This window comes from Varanus komodoensis, unplaced genomic scaffold, assembly GCF_004798865.1.
Source record: "Varanus komodoensis strain SLA01 unplaced genomic scaffold, ASM479886v1 scaffold68, whole genome shotgun sequence".
Classification (NCBI taxonomy): domain Eukaryota; kingdom Metazoa; phylum Chordata; class Lepidosauria; order Squamata; family Varanidae; genus Varanus; species Varanus komodoensis.
The window spans coordinates 937,260-949,712 of record NW_025336321.1 but is presented as its reverse complement, the minus strand read 5'-3'; the positions used below and the strand labels follow the sequence as shown (position 1 = coordinate 949,712).

Here is a 12,453-nt window from a genome sequence, read left to right as displayed (position 1 = left end):
GGCATTTCAGGGAGAAAATCGCTCAGATTCGTCATGAGCTTGACTCTGCTATTGAACCAGATTCTACTGAGGAGATACTGTCGAGTCCACAATTAATGGATGAATTTCAGTTGTTGCGGCCTGATGATGTGGACAAGGTGCTTGGACAAGTATGCCCTACCACCTGCTTACTAGACCCTTGCCCATCTTGGCTACTCAAGAATGCCAAGGACAGGATTGTGACCTGGATCCTGGAGGTGGTCAACGCCTCTTTAAGAGACAGTCGGGTACCTTCCTCTTTAAAAGAGGCAGTAGTCCGGCCAGTCCTAAAGAAGGCATCCCTGGATCCAGAGGTGGCCGCCAATTATAGACCGGTGGCCAACATCCCGTTCCTGGGCAAGGTGCTAGAGCAGGTGGTGGCAGGACAACTCCAAGCACTCTTGGATGAAACTGATTATCTGGACCCATTTCAGTCCGGCTTCAGACCCAGGTACGGCACTGAATCTGCCTTGGTCGCCCTGTACGATGAAATGTGCAGGGAGAGAGACAGGGGGAGTGCATCCCTGTTAGTTCTCCTGGACCTCTCAGTGGCTTTCAATACCATCGACCATGGTATCCTTCTGAATAGGCTAGCGGGATTGGGAGTTGGAGGCACCGCATGGCGGTGGTTCCGCTCCTATCTCAACGGCCGATTTCAGAAGGTGGTGCTGGGGGACTATGGCTCTGCGCCATGGCAGCTTTGCCATGGAATTCCGCAGGGGCCCATTTTGTCCCCCTTGCTATTCAACATCTACATGAAACTGCTGGGAGAGGCCATCAGGATGTGTGGGCTACGGAATCATCAGTACGCTGATGATACCCAGCTCTACCTCTCATTTTCCACCAATCCAGGTGAGGCAGTGGCTGTGCTGAACCGGTGCCTGGCCAAGGTAAGGGAATGGATGAGGGCCAATAAACTGAAGCTCAATCCAGACAAGATGGAGGTCCTGTTGGTGGGTGGTTCGGGCCTTGGGATGGGGGACTTGGGCCTTGTCCTAAATGGGGTTGCAGTCCCTCTGAGGGACAGGGTTCGCAGCTTAGGAGTGCTCCTCGACCCTGAGCTGTCTTTAGAAGCTCAGGTGACGGCGGTGGTGAGGAGCGCTTTCCTTCAGCTTCAGCTGATCCATCAGCTGCGTCCCTTCCTGGAGAATGACTGCCTGGCGACAGTGACACACGCATTAGTAACTTCCCGATTAGATTTCTGTAACGCGCTCTACGTGGGGCTACCTTTGAAGACGGCCCGGATACTTCAATTGGTGCAAAATAGAGCTGCCAGGCTGCTGACGGGGACTGGGTGTTGTTCTCATATAACCCCAGTTCTCCGTCAGCTCCACTGGCTCCCGATTGAAGTCCGGGTCCAATTCAAGGTGTTGGTTATGACCTGTAAAGCCCTCAACGGCTTGGGTCCTGGGTATCTAAAGGAGCACTTGCATCCATATATGCCCTCCTGCCCCCTGAGATCAGCAACAGATGCCCTTCTCCGGGAGCCCTCCGTGAAGGAAATTGGGAGGGTGAGTACCTGGAGGAGGGCTTTCTCTGTGGTGGCGCCCCATCTATGGAATGCGCTCCCCAGAGAGGTCCGCCTGGCACCGTCGTTATTTGTTTTTCGGTGCCAGGCTAAGACCTTTTTATTTAAAACTTATTTTAATTGTTAATTTATTGGTATTTATAGGATTTTAAATCTTTTAATGCACCAGGTTTTAATATTTTTATTGTATAATTTGTTTTATTTGTATATTTTATTCTTGCTGTGAGCCGCCCCGAGGCTTTGTTGCGATGGGAGGGCAGCATAAACATGTTTTAAATAAATAAATAAATAAATAAAAAGCTTCTCAAGGAAGGCTTTTTCAAAATTGCCCTCTTTTCAATAGAAATTTTGCCCTATATTAGGGTTAGCAGTATGTACCAGGGTAGGGATAGGGCAGTGGTGGTGAACCTATGGCATGCGTGCTCCAGCGGGCATGCAGAGCCCTCTGTGTCAGTACACGGGCCAAGTCACCCCAGCATCACCCCAGCAGCCGAGCATCGGGTTGGGGTGCACACAGGGGCCATGCCATAAGTAAGTGGGCTTTGGGTTGCAGTTTGGGCACTCGGTTTCTAAAAGGTTTGCCATCAGTTTTTTAGTACCTCTTTAATTCGCTTGTCATTCAGTTGTCCAACCACCATCTGAGCCGGTGACTTGCTTCTGATGTATTTAAAGAATTTTTATTGTTTATCTTACTTTTATTGGTGATACGCTCCTGAAACTCCGCCCACCATTTTTGCCTCCGTTATGATTCCTTGCATTTTCTTTATGCATTTCTTTCTTTCTTTTGGTCTCATTTGGGCAAGATTTCTATTTTCTGAAGGAAGACCATTTATCGCTAATAGCTACCTTAGTACCTCTTGTTAACCATGCCGGAGACCTCTTAGACCTGGTGCCCTGTTTCCTGACCTCTGACACACCCTAGCTGAGCTTCTGTTACTGTGATTTTGAGTAATCCGCGAGCATTTGACTGCACCAGTGTGCTTGGACTATTCTGACTTCCCTTTTCCCTGTTTTAAACCACTCCCTTCATTTTAGAGAAGTTGCAACCACCCATGACTACATAGAAATTAAATTATCATTGTTTCCTATTGATTTTGTAGCACTCATCGCTCACTCTAGGTCCTGGAAGCATCACTCAGGATTAAGTTGAGAGTTACCTCTATTCAGGTTAGTTCAACAGCAAACTGTTCTAAGATGCTTTTGTTTAGTATATTGAGAAATGTTACTACTTCGCTGTGATTGAAATAGGCATTTATACAATCTATCTGAGGCTGGGGATGTATGGTGATTGTAATATACATTCTGTCTACATTTTGCAGTTTGTCAGGCTGTTTTCATTCCATTGTCTGCTCATACAAAATATGCTTGTATGCATTTGCACAAATTTGCACTCCTAAACCTATTGGTACCCAAAGGGTGTATTTTCACAGTTTAACCTGTGGGGGAAATGCACTCAATGCACATTTGCGATCCCTTTGTTTTATTTTCTGTATTTTTATGAAAAATTTTGCATAAACCTACAGAAAGTATACAAAAAATCCACATGCAACTCAGGAAAACCTGGTCGTCTACAGTATCTGTGGGTTAGATTCTTAAACATTTGAATTCATTTGTGTCCATTATGGATTTCCCAGACATCCGTGTGGGAAGGTCTTTAAAATGGCAGCTGTGTGTTCAGATACCCTGTTACAAACCCTTATGCTCTATAGATTGGAAGGACAGAATGGCACCCTCACCTGCCAGGTGGAAAGCCAACTGAAATAGTGGAACAGCGTCTGTCTTTGCCAAAAATCTTTGCAGGAGATGCTTGAGGGGAGAGAGGATACAGAGCAGGAGAGAGAAAATGGAAGACAAGAGCAAGGCCATTCTCTCTTATTCCTTTATGTATTTATTGCATTTCTGTATTGCCCAACAGCTGCAGCAGTTTGCGTGAGTCACAATTAAAAAAAAATACAACCATATAATATAAGACCATAGTAAAGCAATGTAAAAACCTTAAAAGGTTAAAGCAGAATAAAATCAAAGGAAAATAATATTTTTTAATTTATATTATAATTATTTTTTAACTTATTGTTGTAAGCCGCCCCGAGGCTTCGGCGAATGGGGCGGCATAAAAATGTTTTAATAATTAATAAATAAATAAATAAATAAATAAATAAAATCTAAGAAGCATAGTCTTTTAAACAGGTCTCTTACCTCTAGAACAGCAGCTTTGGTTGTTTCTTGTGGTTTAAGATGATGTGCTTCCTTTCAACATCTCTGATTGTGGGCAGTTTCCCAACCCTTGGATTTAGTATATACATATTTGTCCAGGCAATAATGTGTTACTTCACTGTCTCAATGTAGTGAGTCAGCTGTGCTAACAGACTGACTCTGTCTTTGGTAATTTTGATTGCAGTATGTCATTTTTTTTGCTTTGGGGATTTTGTAGAGTTTTTGTCAGAAATAGTTCTCAGCTGATTGTTAAGTGTCTCAGAAGGTTTCTGCAATTCCTACAGGGCAAAAGGTGAAAAAAAGATCCTCAGTGAACCCAGTTTCCACACACATACACAATGGATTCTGTGTCTACCAGGAGTAAGCTGGAAATGTCCATTTCATGCCACTTAATTCTTCCTGTCAGGATTGTTGAAAGTGTTAGCATCCCATCCCCCTATGTGTGCCTGTTAATGTATGCCATGCCCAAGTAGAGAAAAAAAAAAATCCCAAACTTACCAAAATCATGATGGCTATCCTTGACTGCAGGATCCTCATCCCCTGTCAGCCCCTCCCCTGATTCTACAGGGATAAAAATGGGACATACTTTTTATGAAACTACATCCACCCCTCGTCACTGGCGTACCTTGCTCCTCACATGTAAGTTTGAGATTTTTCTTTCATTTTGCATAGTGCAAGCTCTGGAGAAGACAACCTGTTTACTTTTGATACTACCTGTCTGATCTTTCTTTTATCTGTAAACTTAAAAATGATCCTGGATTTGAAAGCTTTGTGTCTGTGACCAAAGGACTTTCTCCATATGCAGCAGACATCTCTCCTGCTTCTTTAGTTGACCAAGGGGTGGTAAGGGAGGTGGAGTTTGGGAAAGCAGGTGGGAGTTGCCCCCATGCAAGTAGAAAATCGATTCACAAGTTCCTCTTGCTCAGGAATCAAGATGCAGTGGTAGGGTAGGAAGAAGGTTGCAGACTGGCCTTTCCTCTGAGCTGCTGAATGGTTTTCCTCCATGAGGTCTCAGCCGGCAGCCATGCTTTTTTATACCTGAATATATTACAAGGAGAATAAAGGTTAAGAAAAATCTGCCACACATCTGTGCAAATTCATGCTCAAGAGCCACCCAAATGGGAGCAAAAGATTTCCTCTAGTACCTAAATAATACTCACCTGGTGAATATTGTACAGAAAATTATTCTTCTTATGCAATTTGTTTGGCAATGGAACTGATCTCCACAGCAGAAAAATAGCTGCAAAAGAAAATTGCCCATAGCAGTCATCAGGATTTCCCTGTTTAATGCTGATTTGCTGTTGGTTGAATTCACTTTGTCATGTTTTGAGAAGTAGTTCAGCTTAGCTCTTAAGTTAGCACAGTTTTGTGTCAATAAATTACTCTAACATGAATTCATATTCTGTCTGCTGTAGGGATGAGTAATATTATGCCTTCTTATATAGGCATAATTCATTGGAATTTGAGCATGAAATCTCCATAGTACATTGCTGACAGTTTTCTTTTTCTTTATTAGGCCTTTTTGTTAAAGCATCCATGTGGGAGTGAGAACTAAATCGGATCAAGACATGCTATCAGTGCTGTACAAAAGGCAGACAAATGTATTTGCAAATTGATGCCAGAGTGTTCATTACATATGATTTCCAGAATTCATAGAATCCGCCATATGCTACTGATTTTTCTAAAATGACTGTGTTACAAATTGGGTTATTGGCATGCAGAAATATAAGCTAATTCAGTCTTGTAATTGCTTCTTTGACTGAGGCATATGATGCACCTTCTGGGTGAATAGCTTGCCAGCTCCATCGCCCAGCATACCATGAGGAGCACAGAGGCAGACAAAAGGGTTTTGAGCAGGCAAAATCATAGAATCAGAGAATAGCAGAGTTGGAAGGGGGCAGAGGGCCAATCCCAAGCTCAGTGGTTAAGGACTCCAGGTTAAAGAATCCCTCCTAGATGTCTGTCCAGATGCATCTTGAATGCCTCTATTGCGACAGAGCCCATTACCTTCCCAGGTAATTGGTTCCGTTGTTGTACTGCTCTGTCAGGAAATCTTTCTTGATATCTAGCCAGAATTGAGCCTGTTATTCCTGTATCCTCTTTGTAATAGCCTTTCAAGTACTTATAGAGTGATATCATATCTCCCCTCAGTCTTATCTTCTTGAGGCTAAACATACCCAGTTCTTTCAATCTCTCCTCATAGGCCTTTGCTTCCAGTCCCAGGATTATCCATGTTGTCCTCCTCTGAACCCTTTCTAATGTTTCCACTCTACCTGTATGGTCTACATCAGACATCTGAAAGAATGCAGCAGAACTTAGCCTGTGTTCAATTTTCCCACTAAAATCAGTGAAATTTGAGCACTGTGTTTGCTCGGGTCATGCCATGGTTTTACTGCTGGCTTCTGGTCTAATGCATACATTACAATTCCATGAAATATGTGGCACATCTCTCTGGGCCATGGTGTGGAACCACTGGCACCCTGGTCTCATCTGCCCTGTCAGAGTCTCCTGCTTGTCCAAAGGAGCCTTCTTGGATTCTGTTTACAGTCTGCTTGTAGTCCCCACTGAGAATGGCAAGTGCCACATGAACCTGCAGAATTGGCCGGCACTAGGAAAAGCCATTGCCCAGGTCTGTTTGCAAGGTGTTTGTCATTGGAATGACAAGATGCATGTGAACCTGGGAACTCAGTTGGCAATGGGTGGAGCTGCTGTTCTACCCAGTGCTGGCTGAGACTTTTTCTCAATGTTGAGAGAGAGTCGGGGAGAATAAAAAGGGGTTGGGTGGAGACCATCCCTGGCAGATCCATGGCCATTGATGTCACCTGGCCTTTGGTGAGCCCACTGAGCAGCACATGGGTGCTCTAGACATTTCTGCACCCCTGTTCTAGATGCTGCTGCAGCTAGAACTGAAGGCACATGAGGCAGGAAACATGCTGAAGTTTAGTAGGTCTGGGTCTGCTCAGTGGTTGGAGGGGACACCACCTGGAAACCACATGTAGCCACTTTGGGTTCCACAATAGAAGAAAGATGGGAAAGAGGGATATTAAATGGCTGCATAGTCTTCCCCTGCTTATTTATGCTTTCATTTCCCTCCCCTTCCTGTTGTTTATTTTCCTTGGCCTTGGCCTTGGCCTTGGGATTGTCCTTTCCTTCTTTGTAATGTGCCAAATATAAGGTTCTGTATACTTATACAAATACATTATACTTTTAACCAGTGCAAGTATTGCACATTTAACTTGACAATTCTTGCTAAGTATTCTGTATAGTAGATCAACAGTACTTATTCATATATAGCTGTAGCTGAAAGGACCTGTCTGAATTCAGGTAGTATTATCTTGAATTACCAAGTGGAAAGATGGACAAAGACCATGCCTCTCTGTGTATGTGCACCCCCCCCCCCCCAATCCTTCTTGGCTTAGCACAATTAACCTTGGAAATCTTCAGGTAACCATAGTCTCCCATTTCATCCTAATTGCAAGTTACCAAGTTTAGAACAAGCCAAGATCTTAAACCAACTCCAAACTGCGATTTAAGATCCTGGCTTGTTCCATACCTCGATAGCCTATGAATAACTGAAGACTAACTGCAGTGGAAAGCAGGGACACAAGGCTTATGATGCATATCTTAACTCATTAAGCCAAGGTTTGATCAGAGTATGATTTCCTTGCAAAGGCACAATTTGATACAAGACCTTCACATTTCAGCTTCTCATCACTGTCTTCCAGTCCCTCCAGACCTTGTGGTCTTCAGTATTGATGCAATTACAGATTGCCCTGAATGCTAAGGCTTTTTACAGAAGAGTAGAAAATATATGTACATTGCAAATACAAAAATCTAGCAATGCCTTCTGGCTGTTCTCTGAGAGAAAAACTACATGTATGCACAAAGGAAGCTCCAGGGGCTGCTGGTGTGTGTGTGTGTGTGTGTTGGTGGGGGTGGTGGTTCTTAATTAAAAGCTTTGGGAGGGAAGAAAGTGCTTAACCCTTTATTTGCCTGCTCTTTTCCTCCTAGTCCACCCTAAGTTGCTTCTTCCCCATAGGTGTTCCACATGCCTTTGCTCTACTCAGAATTGTTCCTCCTAAACCTGCTTTTCTTTTAATAAACAAATATGCATTCGATTGCAATGTGTGGCTTGCTTCTAATAATTGGATTCTAATTTATTTGTAAGTCAGTCTGTTATATTGTCTCTGTCTGATTCCAAAATCTAATTAGTTTTGAGCTTTTATGGCACCTAAGCTTTTATGGCTTTCAGACTAACGAGAGAGGACAGCAGGCTATAAAATATTCAGAAGCTCCAGCAAAAAGACCAACAGCCACTACTAAATAAAAGAAAGAGCTGATTATTTTGTACAATAGTGGTGAAGGCTATGAAGTGCTTTCAAATGGAAGCTCTTTAATCCTGAGAGAGAAGCATGCTGTGTGCATTTTGGGGAAACAGGCTTGCTTAAAGAATGAGAATGTATGAATGGAATCACAAGTACAATGGGGAGATTCATCTTGCTGGCAAACCACAAGTTTGAGCCCATGGCCCTGTGCATGGCATTCTCCATCCCCCCCCCCCCCGCAAAGCAGAGAGGGTGCTAGAAAGGTGAAGCCATGGTATCTTAATCGTCTTCCTTCTTTTAGAAGATTGGAAATTGGCAGGTTTAGAATTTCACATTGTTTGGGGATGGGTGGGAGGGTTCATGCTTTATTTAAGGTATGGATCAGAAATTGATACACCAGCCTGAGAAATACTGAAATAATTTAATGAATGCAAGAGTGATGAGAGGTTGATGAGGAGGCTGGTGGCCATAACTGTAATATAGGGAGAGCTACTTATTAGCCTAATACATTCTTCCACTGTCTTAAAAAAGTATGAAAGTGATCTTAAATTTTTGTTTCCTGACATACTTTTACACTCGGCAGGAAGGCTGAGTAAAATCTGAACTGGTGATAAAGCCAACTACTACAAGCTGTTAAGCAGCATAGACAGCCCTCTTACAGTCATTCTCAAGAATCAAAATACGTTACCTGTTCTCCTTATGAACAGTGCTGTGACCAAGCAGTCATGACATCCTGAAGCCTCAGGCCTGGCCTAAGGCACAAATGCTTCCTGCCTCCATCCTATCTCCATGCCCAAATCAAAGTGCTTGCAAAATGCATCATGCTAAAGGCCAGGCAAGGTATTTTGGCACTTGAGGAAGGAAGCCCAGCAAACACCTGTTCTCCCCGCCCCCCATCCTTGGCAGCATTAAATGCAGCAATGTTGAATTAAATAATGATTTGCTGCCTTTCTGTAACACTCCAAGTCTGTAACATCTGAGGCAACCATCTCATTTTGACTGATGGAACCACCGTGTAAGTGCCGTGGGGATGCCAGGCAGGCCCTAAATTTAGAGACTGACATGGATAATGTTTAAAGAATGTTCCTCAGATCATCTGCCTAATTAGCAGATTCCCTAGGCCCTCATTTGCATGGATGTTTTCAGAATGCAGTTCTATGCATGTATAGATAGAAAAATGTCTCGTGACAGCTGGGGAATGCTGTGAGTCTTAGGATCTTTGTCTAGGATTCAATCCTCAGTGTGTTCCTCTGTTTATATGGCCTCCTTTTGGCTTGGTGCACACTTTCAGGTCAGTAAAACCAGATCAAAGAACCATAAATCTAAAGCAAACTTTGGTAGGTCTTCATGGTGTTCTTTGGGACTGTTGAAACATCTGAATCTCTTGGTTTTTAATCTCTTGATTGGAATGTAAGGAGAAGAACAACCACTAGCAAAGCACACCAATTACAGTGAACTTTAGTTTCTTACCTGTTTTGACACATGTAGTTTGTAGGAAACCTGTTTCCTTCAGCTGGGCCAGACACCTTTTTAGAAATGCTTCCCAGTTGATAACAGAGTCCATGTGACCCTTGAAAGGTCTACTGCAGCACAGGGACTGCATTATGGGTATACACTGGTGTGTTTGCGCATGCCATTAACCATCCTGTTTAAGAGATTAATCCTGAGCTCAGGAGCTGCTGTTGCCTGGTGCCTGGGCAGTTTGGCGCTTGTACTTTTGACATCCAATGGATCTAGGCGCCTATGTAGGTTAGATCTTTGTGCTACTTGGCCATTAGTCTATTGATCCCTCTTGTATTCCTATTAGTATTTTTAATCTAGCACATAGCTATTTATAGACCCATATTAAGGCAGGAGTTCTGTTGTGCTGGGTGTTTTCAGATATGCTAATAGAAAGTCAGTTTCTATTCTGTAAAGTGGATGTCAAGACTAACTCTATGCATTTGCGCTTTGAAATAGTCATGCAGTGTGCAGAATATTCAACAACAACAAAAATGAACCAGAAGCAGAAATATAAATGTTAAAAATGAGGTGTGACATCCCTCTGCATTGTTTTGTCTAATTAATTAGTATTGCTGCCACCCTGGGCATTTTTGCCCAAAAGTAATCCCACTGCGTTCAGTGGAACTCAACCCAAAGCATGTGTATACAGTATTGTAGCTAATAAGAACATTTCTTTACAAAGAAATCTGTCTCATACTGGGCCAGACTATTTGTTAATCTAGCCCACTGTTGTCTGATAAGTCTCGCAACAGTTCTCCAAAATCTAAGGTACATGCTTTTTATTTTTTGTTTTAAGCTGCTGAGGATGTTTCTGTTTGTTTGTTTGTTTTAAGCTGTTAGAATATTGTACACACAGTGGTAAATTTTCTAGGTGCCGATTCAGATTCTTTGAAACAAGGCTATCTAGCTGCAGAATCAAGATGATCTCTCCTCTAAAAATAAGTTTGGCATTTTGGTGTTATATTCCTGTAATTTTTCATTCACTCAGAAAAGTAATTCTTCAACAGGTTGGTTTTGTTGTTTACTTGCGGAGGGGGCACCAGATTATTTCTTATGTGGTTTTTGCGTTTGGCCAACATATATTTGGTCACAAGTACATATGCACTGCTACAAATGAAAAAAGGTGGAATAATATAAATTCTATTATCTAATGTATTAAAAAAAAGTGTAACAGCTTGGAGTATATATGCAAGATATGCAGTGCTAGCAGTGTGTTGGCCTCTGGTTACTGATGTTCCTTGAAGGTGGGCTGAGCTGTCCTCAGTTTTCAGTTAGTGTTACTCTTTACCAGCCAGTCTTTTCCATTTGATCTTTTGAAAGTGATACATGGTTTATTGTTAGGTGCAAACAATAGTAGAGTCCTCCGCTGAATACCAATGTTTCTAAATACTTTTCTGGAAATGATTGGTAACATTGTCAAATGAGAGGCTACAGAACAATGTCTAGTTGTGTCCTGCTCCTTGGCCCTTCATTAGAAGTCTCATATTCTTCTTGTAGACTTGCTTATTGGCCAACTCTTTTCATGGCAGAAGGGCACTTCCTATCACATAATTGATCTTGTAATACATCTGCCTTCTGTTTAAAGGACTGAATAGAAGAATAATTCCTGCTTATTCTTAGAAATTGTGTGTATGGCGTATTGTATTTTAAAGTTTGGGATGGAAACTATTATATGCCAAATACAAGTTTTTATCAGTTGATTTTCTGTGTACTCATGTGTGTAACCTGATCTGGCCTTTCTTGACTAAAATGGCCAGAAAATGTATGTTCTTACTGTCTGCAAGTTTCTCAGTTTAATGTTTTATCACAGGCATTGAAATGAAACATATGAACCCCTGCAAACATCAAAAATATCATTGATGCACAGCCAGTTTTATGACATCTGATGCAAAGGAACAGACCTCACTAAGTACAGTAAATTCATCTTTACTCTGAAAATCATTACATATAGATTCGCCAGCCCTGGGATCATCAATTCTTCTGCCAGCAAAAACTAATTAGCCATTAAGTGATTTTTACACATGCTTCTGCTAAAGTCATGTTAATGGGTGATTTTTATCAATTGTTCTTTCAGGATCTATTTTATCATGCTTATTGCTTGGGTCTGCAGAATGCTAGTACAGAACGACTTCACATCTAATAAATGTGACTCATAATCCTGATCCAGTATCTTCAGTGCTCCTACCTTTGACAGAAAATCTATGGAGTCAAATATAAGACTTCATGATTCAAAAAACAAAACTAGAAAATGATTCCTGTTAGAAATCACCTGTAGGAATGGCAATTTCCTTGATAAGCATTCTCTCGGTCACTGCGGATGACCTCCAATTCACTCTTTCCCCTCTCCGTTGCCTCTTTCACAATAGGGTTTTGTAAAAACAGTTCTTAGGGCTGTTTCACACATACTGAATTAGCTTAGCCCTTGAGAAGCCATAGCCAACACTGGTTCCCTCTCAGAAAACTTGGTCTCGATTATACCTATAATTCAACACGCTTCAAATAGTTAGGGTATCTGAAATGAACATTTTGTCTGCTGAAACCCAGGATTCAAAGTGGTCAGTATTCTGGCACCCTTCAAGCCAAGTAGTATGCAGTTGGGATGCAAGCATGGGAAGCTCTCATTCTCATGCTTGGAGGGACATTTACAGAAGTAGCAAGGAATTTATTTATGCTTCAGATGAGTCACATGAGGGTGTGGCAGGTCTCTCTTCATACGTTCCATCTTGGCTTGCAGGAAGTAGAAAAGGCAAAATTGATGTAAGATGCTTTTATGTATAGTGCTTCAATAAAGATTCCCAGTATTGTTTCCATTATGTAAAAAACTCAAAAGATAATTAAAAAGCATATAAATCCTATCCAGTTAGT

The 12,453-nt window shown here is 42.1% G+C and overlaps 1 protein-coding gene across 7 annotated transcripts in view; it reads left to right on the top strand.

The window, feature by feature from the left end:
- Positions 1–12,453, top strand: part of OSBPL3 (oxysterol binding protein like 3) — a 106,428-nt gene that overhangs the window by 24,859 nt on the left and 69,116 nt on the right. Inside the window, exon 1 of one of the 7 annotated variants that reach the window (XM_044450695.1) lies at positions 1,835–2,713. The exons of the other annotated variants lie outside the window; for them this stretch is intronic. The gene's annotated coding sequence lies outside the window, so the exon portion shown is untranslated. Of the gene's footprint in view, positions 1–1,834; positions 2,714–12,453 lie in introns of those variants that run through there. 7 annotated transcript variants of the gene reach the window in all.